The sequence below is a fragment of the Saimiri boliviensis genome, chromosome X, assembly GCF_048565385.1.
Source record: "Saimiri boliviensis isolate mSaiBol1 chromosome X, mSaiBol1.pri, whole genome shotgun sequence".
Classification (NCBI taxonomy): Eukaryota; Metazoa; Chordata; class Mammalia; order Primates; family Cebidae; genus Saimiri; species Saimiri boliviensis.
The window spans coordinates 54544337-54558878 of NC_133470.1; the positions used below are offsets into that span (position 1 = coordinate 54544337).

The window sequence follows — 14542 nt, forward strand, 5'->3', positions numbered from 1 at the left end:
CCCTCATGGTGCTTCCCGTTCACTCCCACCAAAATAAGTATAGTTTCATTAGTTTGTTAATGGATATCAATGAAAAAAGATGTAAATTGAGATAACAATAACAAAATGAGAGGGGAGGGGAGAGTAAATGCATAGTTTTTATATATAACGTCAAAATTTTATCAGCTTAAAATACAGGATTATAATTATAAGAGGTGTTATGTGAGCCTCATGCTAAGCACAAAGAGAAAAAATCCCTAGTAAACAGAAGATAAAGGAACCAAAGCATCCCACTGCAAAAAATTATCAAATCATTTAAAAATACAACAGGATAGGAAGAAGAAAAAAGAAACTACACATCTGTCAGAAAACAATGAAAAGAAATGGAATAATAATTCTAATAAGTATTTCCCTTTCAATTATATTTTAAATGTAAATTCATTAAATTCTCCAAAAAGAAAGACACAGAGTGGCAGGATGCATAAAAAACAGAATCCAACAATATGCTACCAACAAGATAAACACTTTAGCTTTAAGCACATAAATAGGCTGAAAGCAAAGGGGCAGAAAATATTTTATGCAAGTTGTAATGAAAGAGAGCAGGCATGGCTATTCTTACATAAGATGAAATGGAGTTAAAGTTAAAAAAAAAAGTCACAACAAACAAGGTAATTATATGATGACAAAGGGGTTAATTAATCATAAGGATATAACAGCATTACATATATATGTGTCTAACATCAGAGTACCTAAATATATGAAGCAAATATTAATAGATACGGATGGAGAAATAGAGATCAATGAAAAATAGTAGGGAACTTGAATACCCCATTTTCTTTTTTTTTTTTTTTTTATTGCATTTTAGGTTTTGGGGTACATGTGATGAACATGCAAGATTGTTGCATAGGTACACACATGGCAGTGTGCTTTGCTGCCTTCCGTCCCCTCACCTGTATCTGTCATTTCTCCCCATGCTATCTCTTCCCACCTCCCCACCCCCCGCCCCTCCCCCATTTCCCCCCAACAGACCCCAGTGTGTAGTGCTCCCCTCCCTGTGTCCACGTGTTCTCATTGTTCAACACCCGCCTATGAGCGAGAATATACGGTGTTTGATTTTCTGCTCTTGTGTCAGTTTGCTGAGAATGATGGTTTCCAGGTTCATCCATGTCCCTATAAAGGACGTGAACTCATCGTTTTTGATGGCTGCATAATATTCCATGGTGTATATGTACCACATTTTCCCTATCCAGTCTATCATCGTTGGGCATTTGGGTTGGTTCCAGGTCTTTGCTATTGTAAACAGTGCTGCAATGAACATTCGTGTGCACGTGTCCTTGTAGTAGAATGATTTATAATCCTTTGGATATATACCCAGTAATGGAATTGCTGGGTCAAATGGGATTTCTATTTTTAGGTCCTTGAGGAATCGCCACACTGTCTTCCACAATGGTTGAATTAATTTACATTCCCACCAACAGTGTAAAAGTGTTCCTATTTCTCCACATCCTCTCCAGCATCTGTTGTTTCCCGATTTTTTAATGATCGCCATTCTAACTGGTGTGAGATGGTATCTCAATGTGGTTTTGATTTGCATTTCTCTGATGACCAGTGATGATGAGCATTTTTTCATATGTTTGTTGGCCTCCTGTATGTCTTCTTTTGTAAAGTATCTGTTCATATCCTTTGCCCATTTTTGAATGGGCTTGTTTGTTTTTTTCTTGTAGATCTGCTTTAGTTCTTTGTAAATTCTGGATATCAGCCCCTTGTCAGATGGGTAGACTGCAAAAATTTTTTCCCATTCTGTTGGTTGCCGATTCACTCTACTGACTGTTTCTTTTGCCGTGCAGAAGCTGTGGAGTTTGATTAGGTCCCATTTGTCTATTTTGGCTTTTGTTGCCATTGCTTTTGGCGTTTTGGTCATGAAGTCCTTGCCTACACCTATGTCCTGAATGGTTTTGCCTAGATTTTCTTCTAAGGTTTTTATGGTATTAGGTCTGATGTTTAAGTCTTTAATCCATCTGGAGTTAATTTTGGTGTAAGGTGTCAGGAAGGGGTCCTGTTTCTGCTTTCTGCACATGGCTAGCCAGTTTTCCCAACACCATTTATTAAACAGGGAGTCCTTTCCCCATTGCTTGTTTTTGTCAGGTTTGTCGAAGATCAGATGGTTGTGGGTATGTTGTATTTCCTGTGAGGCCTCTGTTCTGTTCCATTGGTCTATATCTCTGTTTTGGTACCAGTACCATGCTGTTTTGATTACTGTAGCCTTGTAGTATAGTTTGAAGTCCGGTAGTGTGATGCCTCCCGCTTTGTTCTTTTTGCTTAGAATTGACTTGGCTATGCGGGCTCTCTTTTGGTTCCATATGAAGTTTAAGGTGTTTTTTTCCAGTTCTGTGAAGAAGGTCATTGGTAGCTTGATGGGAATAGCGTTGAATCTGTAAATTACTTTGGGCAGTATGGCCATTTTCACGATGTTGATTCTTCCTAACCATGAACATGGAATGTTTCTCCATCTGTTTGTATCCTCTCTTATTTCGTTGAGCAATGGCTTGTAGTTCTCCTTGAAGAGGTCCTTTACATTCCTTGTTAGTTGTATTCCTAGGTACTTTATTCTCTTTGTAGCAATTGTGAATGGCAGTTCGTTCTTGATTTGGCTCTCTTGAAGTCTATTACTGGTGTATAGGAATGCTTGTGATTTTTGCACGTTGATTTTGTATCCTGAGACTTTGCTGAAGTTGTTTATCAGTTTCAGGAGATTTTGGGCTGAGATGATGGGGTCTTCCAGATATACAATCATGTCATCTGCAAATAGAGACAATTTGATTTCCTCCTTTCCAATTTGGATACCCTTTATTTCTTTTTCTTGCCTGATTGCTCTGGCTAGAACTTCCAGTACTATATTGAATAGGAGTGGTGAGAGAGGGCATCCTTGTCTAGTGCCAGATTTCAAAGGGAATGCTTCCAGTTTTTGCCCATTCAGTATGATATTGGCTGTTGGTTTGTCGTAAATAGCTTTTATTGTTTTGAGATACGTTCCGTCAATACCTAGTTTATTGAGGGTTTTTAGCATAAAGGGTTGTTGAATTTTGTCAAAAGCCTTCTCTGCATCAATCGAGATAATCATGTGGTTTTTGTCTTTGGTTCTGTTTATGTGGTGAATTACGTTTATGGACTTGCGTATGTTGAACCAGCCTTGCATCCCCGGGATGAATCCTACTTGATCATGGTGGATGAGCTTTTTGATATGCTGTTGCAATCGGTTTGCCAGTATTTTATTGAAGATTTTTGCATCTATGTTCATCATGGATATTGGCCTGAAATTTTCTTTTCTTGTTGAGTCTCTGCCGGGTTTTGGTATCAGGATGATGTTTGTCTCGTAAAATGATTTGGGAAGGATTCCCTCTTTTGGGATTGTCTGGAATAGTTTCAGAAGGAATGGTATCAGCTCCTCCTTGTATGTCTGGTAGAATTCAGCTGTGAACCCATCTGGACCTGGGCTTTTTTTGGGTGGTAGGCTCTTTATTGCTGCCTCGACTTCAGACCATGTTATTGGTCTATTCAGGGTTTCGGCTTCTTCCAGGTTTAGGCTTGGGAGGTTGCAGGTGTCCAGGAATTTATCCATTTCTTCCAGGTTTACTAGTTTATGTGCATAGAGTTGTTTGTAATAATCTCTGATGATGGTTTGGATTTCTGTGGAATCTGTGGTGATATCCCCTTTATCGTTTTTTATTGCATCAATTTGGTTATTCTCCCTTTTCTTTTTTATTAATCTGGCTAGTGGTCTGTCTATTTTGTTGATCTTTTCAAAAAACCAGCTCCTGGATTTATTGATTTTTTGAAGAGTTTTTGTGTCTCTATTTCCTTCAGTTCTGCTCTGATCTTAGTTATTTCCTGTCTTCTGCTAGGTTTTGAGTTTTTTTGATCTTGCTCCTCTAGCTCTTTCAATTTTGATGATAGGGTGTCAATTTTCGATCTCTCCTTTCTTCTCATGTGGGCACTCATTGCTATATATTTTCCTCTAGAGACTGCTTTAAATGTGTCCCAGAGATTCTGGTATGTCGTGTCTTCGTTCTCATTGGTTTCGAAGAACATCTTTATTTCTGCCTTCATTTCATTGTTTATCCAGTCAACATTCAAGAGCAAGTTGTTCAGTTTCCATGAAGCTGTGCGGTTCTGAGTTAGTTTCTGCATTCTGAGTTCTAACTCGATTGCACTGTGGTCTGAGAGACTGTTTGTTATGATTTCTGTTCTTTTGCATTTGCTGAGGAGTGATTTATTGCCAATTATGTGGTCAATTTTAGAGTAGGTGTGATGTGGTGCTGAGAAGAATGTATATTCTGTGGATTTGGGGTGGAGAGTTCTGTAAATGTCTATTAGGTTTGCTCGTTCCAGGTCTGTGTTCAGGTCCTGGATATCCTTGTTGATTTTCTGTCTGGTTGATCTGTCTAATATTGACAATGGGGTGTTAAAGTCTCCCACTATTATTGTGTGGGAGTCTAAGTCTCTTTGTAAGTCATTAAGAACTTGCCTTATGTATCTGGGTGCTCCTGTATTGGGTGCATATATATTTAGGATCGTTAGCTCTTCTTGTTGCAGTGATCCTTTTACCATTATGTAATGTCCTTCTTTGTCTCTTTTGATCTTTGTTGCTTTAAAGTCTATTTTATCAGAGATGAGAATTGCAACTCCTGCCTTTTTTTGCTCTCCATTTGCTTGGTAGATCTTCCTCCATCCCTTTATTTTGAGCCTTTGTGTATCCTTGCATGTAAGATGGGTTTCCTGGATACAGCACACTGATGGGTTTTGGCTTTTTATCCAATTTGCCAGTCTGTGTCTTTTGATTGGGGCATTTAGTCCATTGACATTTAGGGATAGTATTGTTATGTGTGAATTTGATGCTGTCATTTTGATGCTACCTGGCTGTTTTGTTGGTTAGTTGATGCAGATTCTTGATTGTGTTGCTGCTTTTTTACCATTTGGTGTGTTTTTGGAGTGGCTGGTACTGGTTGTTCCTTTATATGTGTAGAGCCTCTTTCAGGAGTTCTTGTAGAGCAGGTTTGGTGGTGATGAAATCTCTGAGTGCTTGCTTGTTCACAAAGGATTTTATTTTTCCTTCACTTATGAAGCTGAGTTTGGCTGGATAGGAGATTCTGGGTTGAAAGTTCTTTTCTTTAAGGATGTTGAATATTGGCCCCCAGTCTCTTCTGGCTTGTAGGGTTTCTGCTGAGAGATCTGCTGTGAGTCTAATGGGCTTCCCTTTGTGGGTAACCCGACCTTTCTCTCTGGCTGCCCTTAGAATTTTCTCTTTCATTTCAACCCTGGTGAATCTGACGATTATGTGCCTTGGGGTTGCTCTTCTTGAGGAATATCTCTGTGGTGTTCTCTGTATTTCCTGGATTTGAATATTGGTCTGCCTTGCTAGGTTGGGGAAGTTTTCCTGGATAATATCCTGAAGAGTATTTTCCAGCTTGGATTCATTCTCTTCATCACATTCAGGTACACCTATCAGACGTAGATTAGGTCTTTTCACATAGTCCCACATTTCTTGAAGATTTTGTTCATTCCTTTTTGCGCTTTTTTCTCTGTTCTTGCCTTCTCTTTTTATTTCATTGAGTTGGTCTTCGACCTCTGATATCCTTTCTTCTGCTTGGTCAATTCGGCTGTTGAAGCTTGTGCATGCTTCACGAAGTTCTCGTGTTGCGTTTTTCAGCTCCATCAATTCACTTATTCTCCTCTCTATGCTGTCCATTCTCGTCAGCAGTTCGTCCAATCTTTTTTCAAGGTTCCTATTTTCTTTGCGATGGGTTAGAACATGTTCTTTTAGCTCATTGTAGTTTCTTACTACCCATCTTCTGAAGTCTGATTCTGTCATTTCATCACCCTCCTTCTCCATCCTGTCTGGTTCCCTTGCTGGTGAGGAGTTGTGATCACTTTTAGGAGGAGAGGTGTTCTGGTTTCGGGAGTTTTCATCCTTTTTACGCTGGTTTCTACCCATTTTTGTGGGTTTATCCACCTGTTGTCTGTCTCTGTCCCAGGGAGTTGGAGCTTTATGAGTTTCCGTTGCACTACTGCCTTTTTTGATTTTTTTTTTTTCAGGTCGGACCCGCCCAGCTAGCAGCACGCCTAGCCTCTGCCTGCCCGCAGGGGCTTTGCTGAGCTGCTGTGGGCTCCGCCCAGCTGCCCTGAGCTCTTCCCTGTAGTCCTTTTTATATGGGCGTAGTTAGAACTGTCTGGGCAATGGTGGCCCCGCCTCTGTTATGGCGGACTCTCTCTGTTGTGGCAGGTTGCCTCGGCAACGGCGGGTTGCCTCGGCAACGGCAGCCTGCCTCCCCAGCGGTGGAGAGTCTCAGTAATGGCGGAAGCCCCTCCCCCACGGAGCCGGACCGTCCCGGTTCAGCTGTGCTTGGTTTGAAGGGCTCAACCCAGAGGGTTTCCAATTACTGTTTTTGTTTTTGTTGTTGTTGGGGGTGGAGGGGTGGGACCAACCGAGCCTGATCACCTGGCTCCCTGACTCAGAGTCTTTTCTTTTAAGTTGAACGACCCCGCGTTCCGGTCGCTTGTTGAAAAGGCGCCGGGATCTCCCGTGCTGCGACTCACGGAGTCGGCTCGAACTGCGGCGCCGGCTCCTGGCGGATTTTTTGCCTAGGAATCTCCTGGCCTGACTCGCTATTTCAAATGAATGGGCTATTCTGCCGTCTCAGGGCTCTGCTCGCCAGCTAAGAGGGCTCCCAGACCAGTGGCTTTTGTACGGAGAACCGCAGCAACAGGGAGTGGTCACAGCAGCCGCGCGGGCGGAATCAGCCCCGCGGGGGCCAAAACAGCCGCACGGGCTGGGACTGCGACGCTGGCGACCCCTCTGCCTGGGTATCTCCTGGTCTGTGGGCAATAAGAGTTCGTCTGGAAATGCGGCGTCCACTCACCCTCTGCACTTTCACTGGGAGCTGAAGTCCTGAGCTGTTCTTAGGCGGCCATCTTGAAAGTCGGATCCGAATACCCCATTTTCAACATGAGGTAGAAATCATGTTGGAAATCATCCAGGCAGAAAATCAATAAGGAATCATTCAACTTGAAATGCAGGTTAGGCCAAATGGACCTATCAGAGATATACAGAACATCCCATCCAATAGCAGCAGCAGAATGCACATTTTTCTCAAGGTCATATGGAACATTCTCTAGGATAGATCACATGTTAGGCACCAAAAGTAGTCTAACAAATTTAGGAACATTGAAATTACATTAAATATTTTTTCTGGCCACAATGATATGAAACTAAAAATCAATGGTAGAATGAAAATTGGAAAATTCCCATGTATGTGAAAGTGAAACAGCACACCGCTGAACAAACAATGGGTCAAAATAGAAATTAAAGGGACATCAAAAAATACTTTTAGACAAATAAACGGAGAAATGCAACACATCAAAATATACAAGATACAGCAAAAGATGTTCCAAGAGAAAAGTTTACAGCAATAAATTCCTAGGTTCAGATAGAGAACAGGCTCAAATAAACAATCTAATCATAAACCTAAGGAAACTATTAAAAAATATTTAAAGAAAATCTAGCAAAAGGAAGAAAATAGTTGAGAATGAAACAGCAATAAATTATGTAGATGCTACAAAAACACTAGAAAATATCAATAAAACTAAGAATGTTTTTTACAACAATAAACAAAATTGGCAAATCTTTACCTAGATTTATCAAGAAAAAAGAAAACTCAAGTAAAATTATGATTGAAAGAGGATAAATTACAGTTGACACTGCAGATATACAAAAGATCATGAGACTGCTATGACCAATTATATGACCATAAATTGGATAATCTAGAAGAATGTGATAAATTCCTATAAGAATAAAAACTATAGACTGAATGAAGAACTAGAAAATCTGAACAGACCAGTAATAAGTAAGGGCATGTAATCAGCAATCAGAAAAACCTTCCAACAAGGAAAGCCCAGGACCATATTATTTCACTGGTGAATTCTGGCATACATTTCAAGAAGAGATAATGTCAATCCATCTCAACTTTTCCAAAAACATGAAGGGGTGAAACACTTCCAAATTCATTTTACGAGGCCAACAATCATACCAAAGGGAGACAAGGACACTACAAGTAAATAAAACTATAGGCCAGCGTCTCCAATAAACATAAATGCAAATATTCTCAATAAAATACTCACAAACCAAATATGACAGCAACTTAAAAGAATGATACATTATGACCACATAGGATTTATCCTGGCTATGCAAGGATGGTTCAAACTACAAAAATCAATAAATCTGGTTTATGAAACTAGCACAACAAAAAAGAAAAAAATGAATAATCATCTCAATAGGTGTAGAAAAAAATTGGAAAAAATTCTGTATCTTTTCATAATGAAAACTCTCAACAAATGAGTTGTAGAAGGAACATACCTCAACACAATAAGGGCCACATAGCAAAAGCCCATCACTATCACTATGCTTGAGGGTGAAAAGTTGAAAGACCTTCCTCTCAGCTCAGGAAAAAGACAAGGATGCCCGCTCTCACTGCTTTGATTCAATCTAGTACTGGAAGTCTCAACTAGAGAAATTGGGCAATAAATTGAAATAAAAGACCTCCTCCTCCCTCCCACAAAGAAAAAAAAAAAGGAAAATTGCCTTTGTTTGCAGATGGCTTAATCTTAAATATAAAAATGCTCCATAAATATTTCAAAAATGCTGTTACAACTAATAAACAAATTCAAGTAAAGCTTCAGGATACAAAATCAGTATCATAAATGGCAGTGTTTCTATATACTAACAAAATATTTAAAAAAAATGAAATTAACAAAATAATTCAATTTACAATAGCTGTAAAATCCACTTAGAAATAAATTTAACCAAGGAGGTGACAGATCTATAGGCAAAAACTACAAGTTGGTAAAGTAATTATAAAAGACAGAACTGAAAGTAGTTATCTTACATTCATGGATTGGAAGAATCAACATTGTTACAGTGTCCAAACTACCCAAAGCAACCTACAGATCCAGTGCAATCTGTATCAAAATTCCAATGACAGAGGAGAGGAGGCAGAGCAAATTGGCCAGTTAGAAGCCTCCAGCAATTTCCGTCCTCCCAAAGACATTGAATGATCAAACTCCCAAAGGTCAAGGCTAAGAAAATGGTCCTAAATTTAGCAAAAGAAAATCAAAAAATAATATAAAATGGAGCTCCAATACTTCTAGCATAGGACTTCTTGGTGGATACCTTACAGGCCAGGAAAGAGTGGCATGACGTATGTAAAGTGCTGAAAGAAATATTTTATCCGAGAATAGTATATACAGGGAAAATATCCTTCAAACATGAAGGAAAAATAAAGACTTTCCCAGACAAATCAAAGCTAAGGGATTTCATCCACACCAGACCTATTCTAAAAGAAATGCTAAAAGGAGTTTTCCCATTGGTAAGAAAAGAATGTTAATGAGCAACAAGAAATCATCAAGGGGAACAAAACTCACTCGTAATAATAAAGATATAAACAAACGTTATTATAACACTAATTGTAGCGTATAAACTACTGATAACTTGAGTAGAATGATTAAAAGATGAACCCATCAACAATGTACCTACAACTTTTCAAGGCATGGACAGTATAGCATGATATACATAGAAACAACAAAAAGATAAAAGGGGGGGGGTGATGAAATTATAGTAGTTTTCATTAGTTCTCTCTTTGCTTGTTTGATAGTTTACTTGTTTTTTCAATTACTGTAACTTTATCATCAATACAAACTAATTTATATAAGATGTTATTTGCAAGCCTCATGGTAACTTAAAAAAAAAAAAAACATGAGAGAAACAGAGTAAGATGGCAAAATGGAAGGCTCCATCAATCGTCCTCCCTGCGAAGAAACCAACTTAGCAATTATCTACACACCAAAAAAGTACCTTCATAAGAACAAAAATTTAGGTAAGCACTCACTAGCTGGTTTTAACTTTATATCACTTCAGTTCTGTGAAGAAGATCAGTGGTAACATGATAGGGATAGTGTTGAATCTATAAATTACTTTAGGCAGTATGGCCATTTTCACAATACTGATTCTTCCTAACCATGAGCATGGAATGTTTCTCCATCTGTTTGTGTCCTCTCTTATTTCCTTGAGCAGTGGTTTGTAGTTCTCCTTGAAGAGGTTTTTTACATCCTTTGTTAGTTGTATTCCTATGTATTTTATTCTCTTTGTAGCAATTGTAAATAGGATTTCACTCATGATTTGACTCTCTGTCTGTTGTTGGTGTATAGGAATGCTTGTGATTTCTGCATATTGATTTTGTATTCTGAGACTTTGCCGAAGTTGCTTATCGGCTTGAGGAGATTTGGGGCTGAAACGATGGAGTCTTCTAAATATACGATCATGTCACCTGCAAATAAGGACAATTTGACTTTTTCTTTTCCTGACTGAATGCCCTTTATTTCTTTTTCTTTCCAGGTTGTTCTGGCTAGAACCTCCAATACTATATTGAATAGGAGTGGTGAGAGAGGGCATCCTTGTCTAGTGCCAGTTTTTAAAGGGAATGCTTCTAGTTTTTGCCCATTCAGTATGTTACTGGCTGTGGGTTTATCATAAGTAGCTTTTATTATTTTGAGATATGTTCTATCGATACCTAGTTTATTGAGAGTTTTTAGCATAAAGTGCTGTTGAATTTTGTCTAAGGCTTTCTCTGCATCAATTGAGATAATCATGAGGTTTTTTCCTTTGGTTCTGTTTATGTGGTGGATTACATTTATAGATTTGCATATGTTGAACCAGCCTTGCATCCCCGGGATGAAGCCTACTTGATCGTGGTGGATAAGCTTCTTGATGTGCTTTTGGATTCAGTTTGCCAGTATTTTATTGAAGATTCTTGCATCTATGTTCATCATGGAGATCATCCTTTATATCACTCAAAGAGACACTGTCAGAGGTTAAGAAAGACGTTCTTGAAATGACTATGACACCCTTTCTCCATCCTCCAGCAGCAACCAGGTGGTATCCAGAGAGAATCTGTGCACTTGGGAGAGGGCGACTATAGGGATTGTCAGACACTGCATCAAGCTCAGTGCTACCCTGTCAAAGGAGAAAGGAAAACTGGACTGAATTCACCTGACATTCATCCACAGAGGGAGTATTTAAATCAACCCTAGTCAGAGAGGAGTCTCCTATTCCAGCAGTTGGAACTCAAGTTCCGGCAAGCCTCCCTACTATGAGTTTAAGTGCTCTGTTTCTGTAAGTGAATGAAAGGCAGTCCAGGCCATAAGGACTGCAACTCTTAGGTGAGTCCTACTACTGAACTGAGCTCAGTGCTAGTGGACTTGGAAGGCATGTGACCTAAGGAAAGAAGTTAATGAGCAATCAGAAATCATCTGAAAGTACAAACCCCACTGTTAATAGTAAGTATGCAGAAAAACGTTATAACACTGCAATAGTGGTGTGTAAACTACTCTTAAGCAGAAAAATGAAATTATGAACAAATCAAAAATATAACTAAAATAAGCTTTCAAGAAATTGACAGTATAATTAGACATACAAAGAAACAACAAGAAGTTAAAAAGCAGGAGGGAGGATTAGATGAAGTTAAAATGTAGAGTTTTTATAAGTTCTTTTTTTGCTTGTTCAATAGTTTACTTTTTTGTTTTCACAATCAGTGTTAATTTGTCAGCCATTTGAAATAACAGGCTACAAGATGTTATTTGCAAACCTCATGGTAACCTAAAATAAAAAAGTCCACAACAGATACAGACAAAATAAAAAGCAAGAAATTAAAACATACCACAGGGAAACACCACCTTCACAAAAAGGAAGACAGGAAGGAAAGAAGGAAGGAAGGAAGGAAGAGAAGACCATAAAAGAACCAGAAAACAACAAAATTAAAGGATAAAATTCTTACTAATCAATAATAACATTGAATTTAAATTGACTCACTTCCTCAATCAAAAGACATACATTGTCTGAATGGATTGAAAAATAAAAGCCCCAACAATCCATTGCCTGCAAGAAACATGCTTTACCTGTTAAGGGACACATAGACTGAATATAAATGGATGGAAAAAGATATTCCTTGCAAATGGAAACCAAAACAGAGCAGGAATAGCTGTATCTGTTTCAGACAAAATATAAGAAAAGACAATGAAGGCCATTATATTTTGGTAAAGCGGTCAATATATCAAGGAGATGTAAAAAATTGCAAATATATATGCTACCAACTCTGGAGCATTTATATATATAAAGCAAATATTATCATAACTAAAGAGAAAGACCCCAATACAATAAAAGCAGAGGACTTCAACACCCCACTTTCAGCACTGCACAGATCATCCAGAGAGAAAATCAACAAAGAAACATTAGAATTATTCTGCACCAAATGTACTTAACTGATATTTACAGAACACTTTATCCACTGGCTGTCAAATATACATTTCTTTCCTGAGTACATGGATTATTCTCAAGGATAAACCATATGTTAGGTCACAAAACAAATTTTTTTAAATTGCATTTTAGGTTTGGGGGTACATGTGAAGAACATGCAAGATTGTTGCATAGGTACACACATGGCAGTGTGGTTTGCTGCCTTCCTTCCCCTCACCTGTATCTGTCATTTCTCCTCATGCTACCTCTTCCCACCTCCCCACCTCCTCGTCCCTCCCCCATTTCCCCCAAAATGGACCCCAGCGTGTAGTGCTCCCCTCCCTGTGTCCATGTGTTCTCATTAAAACAAATCTTAAATTTCAAACTATATCCATTTCCTTTCTGATGATAATGGAAAAAAATAAATTCAATAACAAGAGGAATTTTGGAAGCCATACAAATATATGGAAGTTAAATAATACGTCCCTGAAGGAGCAATGAGCCAATGAAGAAATTAAGAAGGAATTTTTAAAAGAATATTAAAAGAAATAAAATTGGAATCACAGCATAGCAAAACCTACAGGATATAGCAAAGGCAGTACTACAAGGAAAGTTTCTAGCTATAAGCACCTACATTAAAAAAAAAAAAAAAAAAAAAAAAAAAAAAAAGAAAAACTTCAAAGGAACAACCTAATGATGTATCTTAAGGAACTAGAAAAGCAAGAGCAAGCAAAACTAAAAAATTATTAGAATAAAGTAAATAATTCAAGAAGATCAGAAATTAATCAAATTGGCAAAATGATAAAAAGATTACCAAAACAAAAAGTTGGTTTTTTTGAAAAGGTAAACTAAATTCACAGCCCTGTAGCCAGACTATGAAAACAATAGGAAAGATGCAAATAAATAAAATCAGAGATAGAAAAAGAAACATTACAATTGATACTTAAGAAATTTCAGGAATTATTAGTGCTTACTATTAGCATACATATGCCAATAAATTGGAAAATGTTGAAAGGAGATAAATTTCTAAACACATACAACCTACCAAAATTGACCCATAAATAAATCTAACATTTTAAATGGTGTTATGGCTTGGCTTTGTTCTCACTCAAATCTCATCTTGAATTGTAACTCCCACAAAATTTTCACAACTTCTGGGAGGAACCCAGTGGGATGTGACTGAATCATGGGAGTGTCTTTCCCATGCTGTTCTCATGATAGTGTGTAAGTCTCATGAGATCTGATGGTTTTATAAAGAGAAGTTCCCTTGTACAAGCTTTCTCTTTTTGCCTGCTGCCATCCATGTAAGACGTTACTGCTCCTTCTTGCCTTTTGCCCTAATGTTGAGGCCTCCACAGCCATGTGCAACTTTGAGTTCATTAAACCTCTTTCATTTGTAAATTACTGACTCTCATGTCTGTTCATATTAGCAGTGTGAGAAAAGATTAATACAGTAACTTGGTACCAGTAGAGTGGGGTTCTGTTGTAAAGATACCTGAATATGTGGAAGTGAATTTGGAACTAGGTAGAATGTTGAGGTTGAAACAATTTGGAGGGCTCAGAAGAAAACAGGAAAATGTGGGAAGTTTGGAACATCCTAGAGACTTTTTGGATAGCTTTGACCAAAATGCTGATGATATGTACAAAGAAATCCAGGCTGAGATGCTCTCAGATGGAGATAAGGAATTTGTTGGGAACTGGAGTAAAGGTGATTCTTACTATGTTTTAGCAAAGACACTGATGGAATTTTGCCCCTGCCCTAGAGATTTATGGAACTTTGAACCTGAGGGATTTGATTTATGGTATCTGGTGGAAGAAATTTATAAGCAGCAAAGCATTCAAGAAGTGACTTTGATACTGTTAAAAATTATTCCATTTTTAAAGAGAGAGCATAAAAGAGAAAATTTGCAGCCTGATGATACAATAGAAAAGAAAAACCCGTTTTCTGAGAGAAATTCAATCTGCCTTCCGAAATTTGCGTAAGTCACTAGGAGCCAAATGGTAATCACCAAGAAAATGGGGAAAATGTCTCCAGGGAATGTCAGTGTTCTTTACAGCAGCATCTCCCATTATAGACCTGGAGGCCTAGGAGGAAAATATGGTTTCATGGGCTGAGTCCAGGGCCCCACTACTCTGTGTAGCCTAGGGACTTGCTGCCCTGTTTCCCAGCTGCTCCAGTCATGGCTGCCAGGGGCTATGTACAGCTTGGGTTGCTGCTTCAGA

General features: G+C 38.4%; 1 protein-coding gene across 5 annotated transcripts in view; it reads left to right on the forward strand.

Annotated features, from left to right (window-relative positions):
- The window catches only part of ZC3H12B (zinc finger CCCH-type containing 12B), a 523339-nt gene that overhangs the window by 198400 nt on the left and 310397 nt on the right, over positions 1-14542 (forward strand). The gene's annotated exons all lie outside the window — the stretch shown is intronic.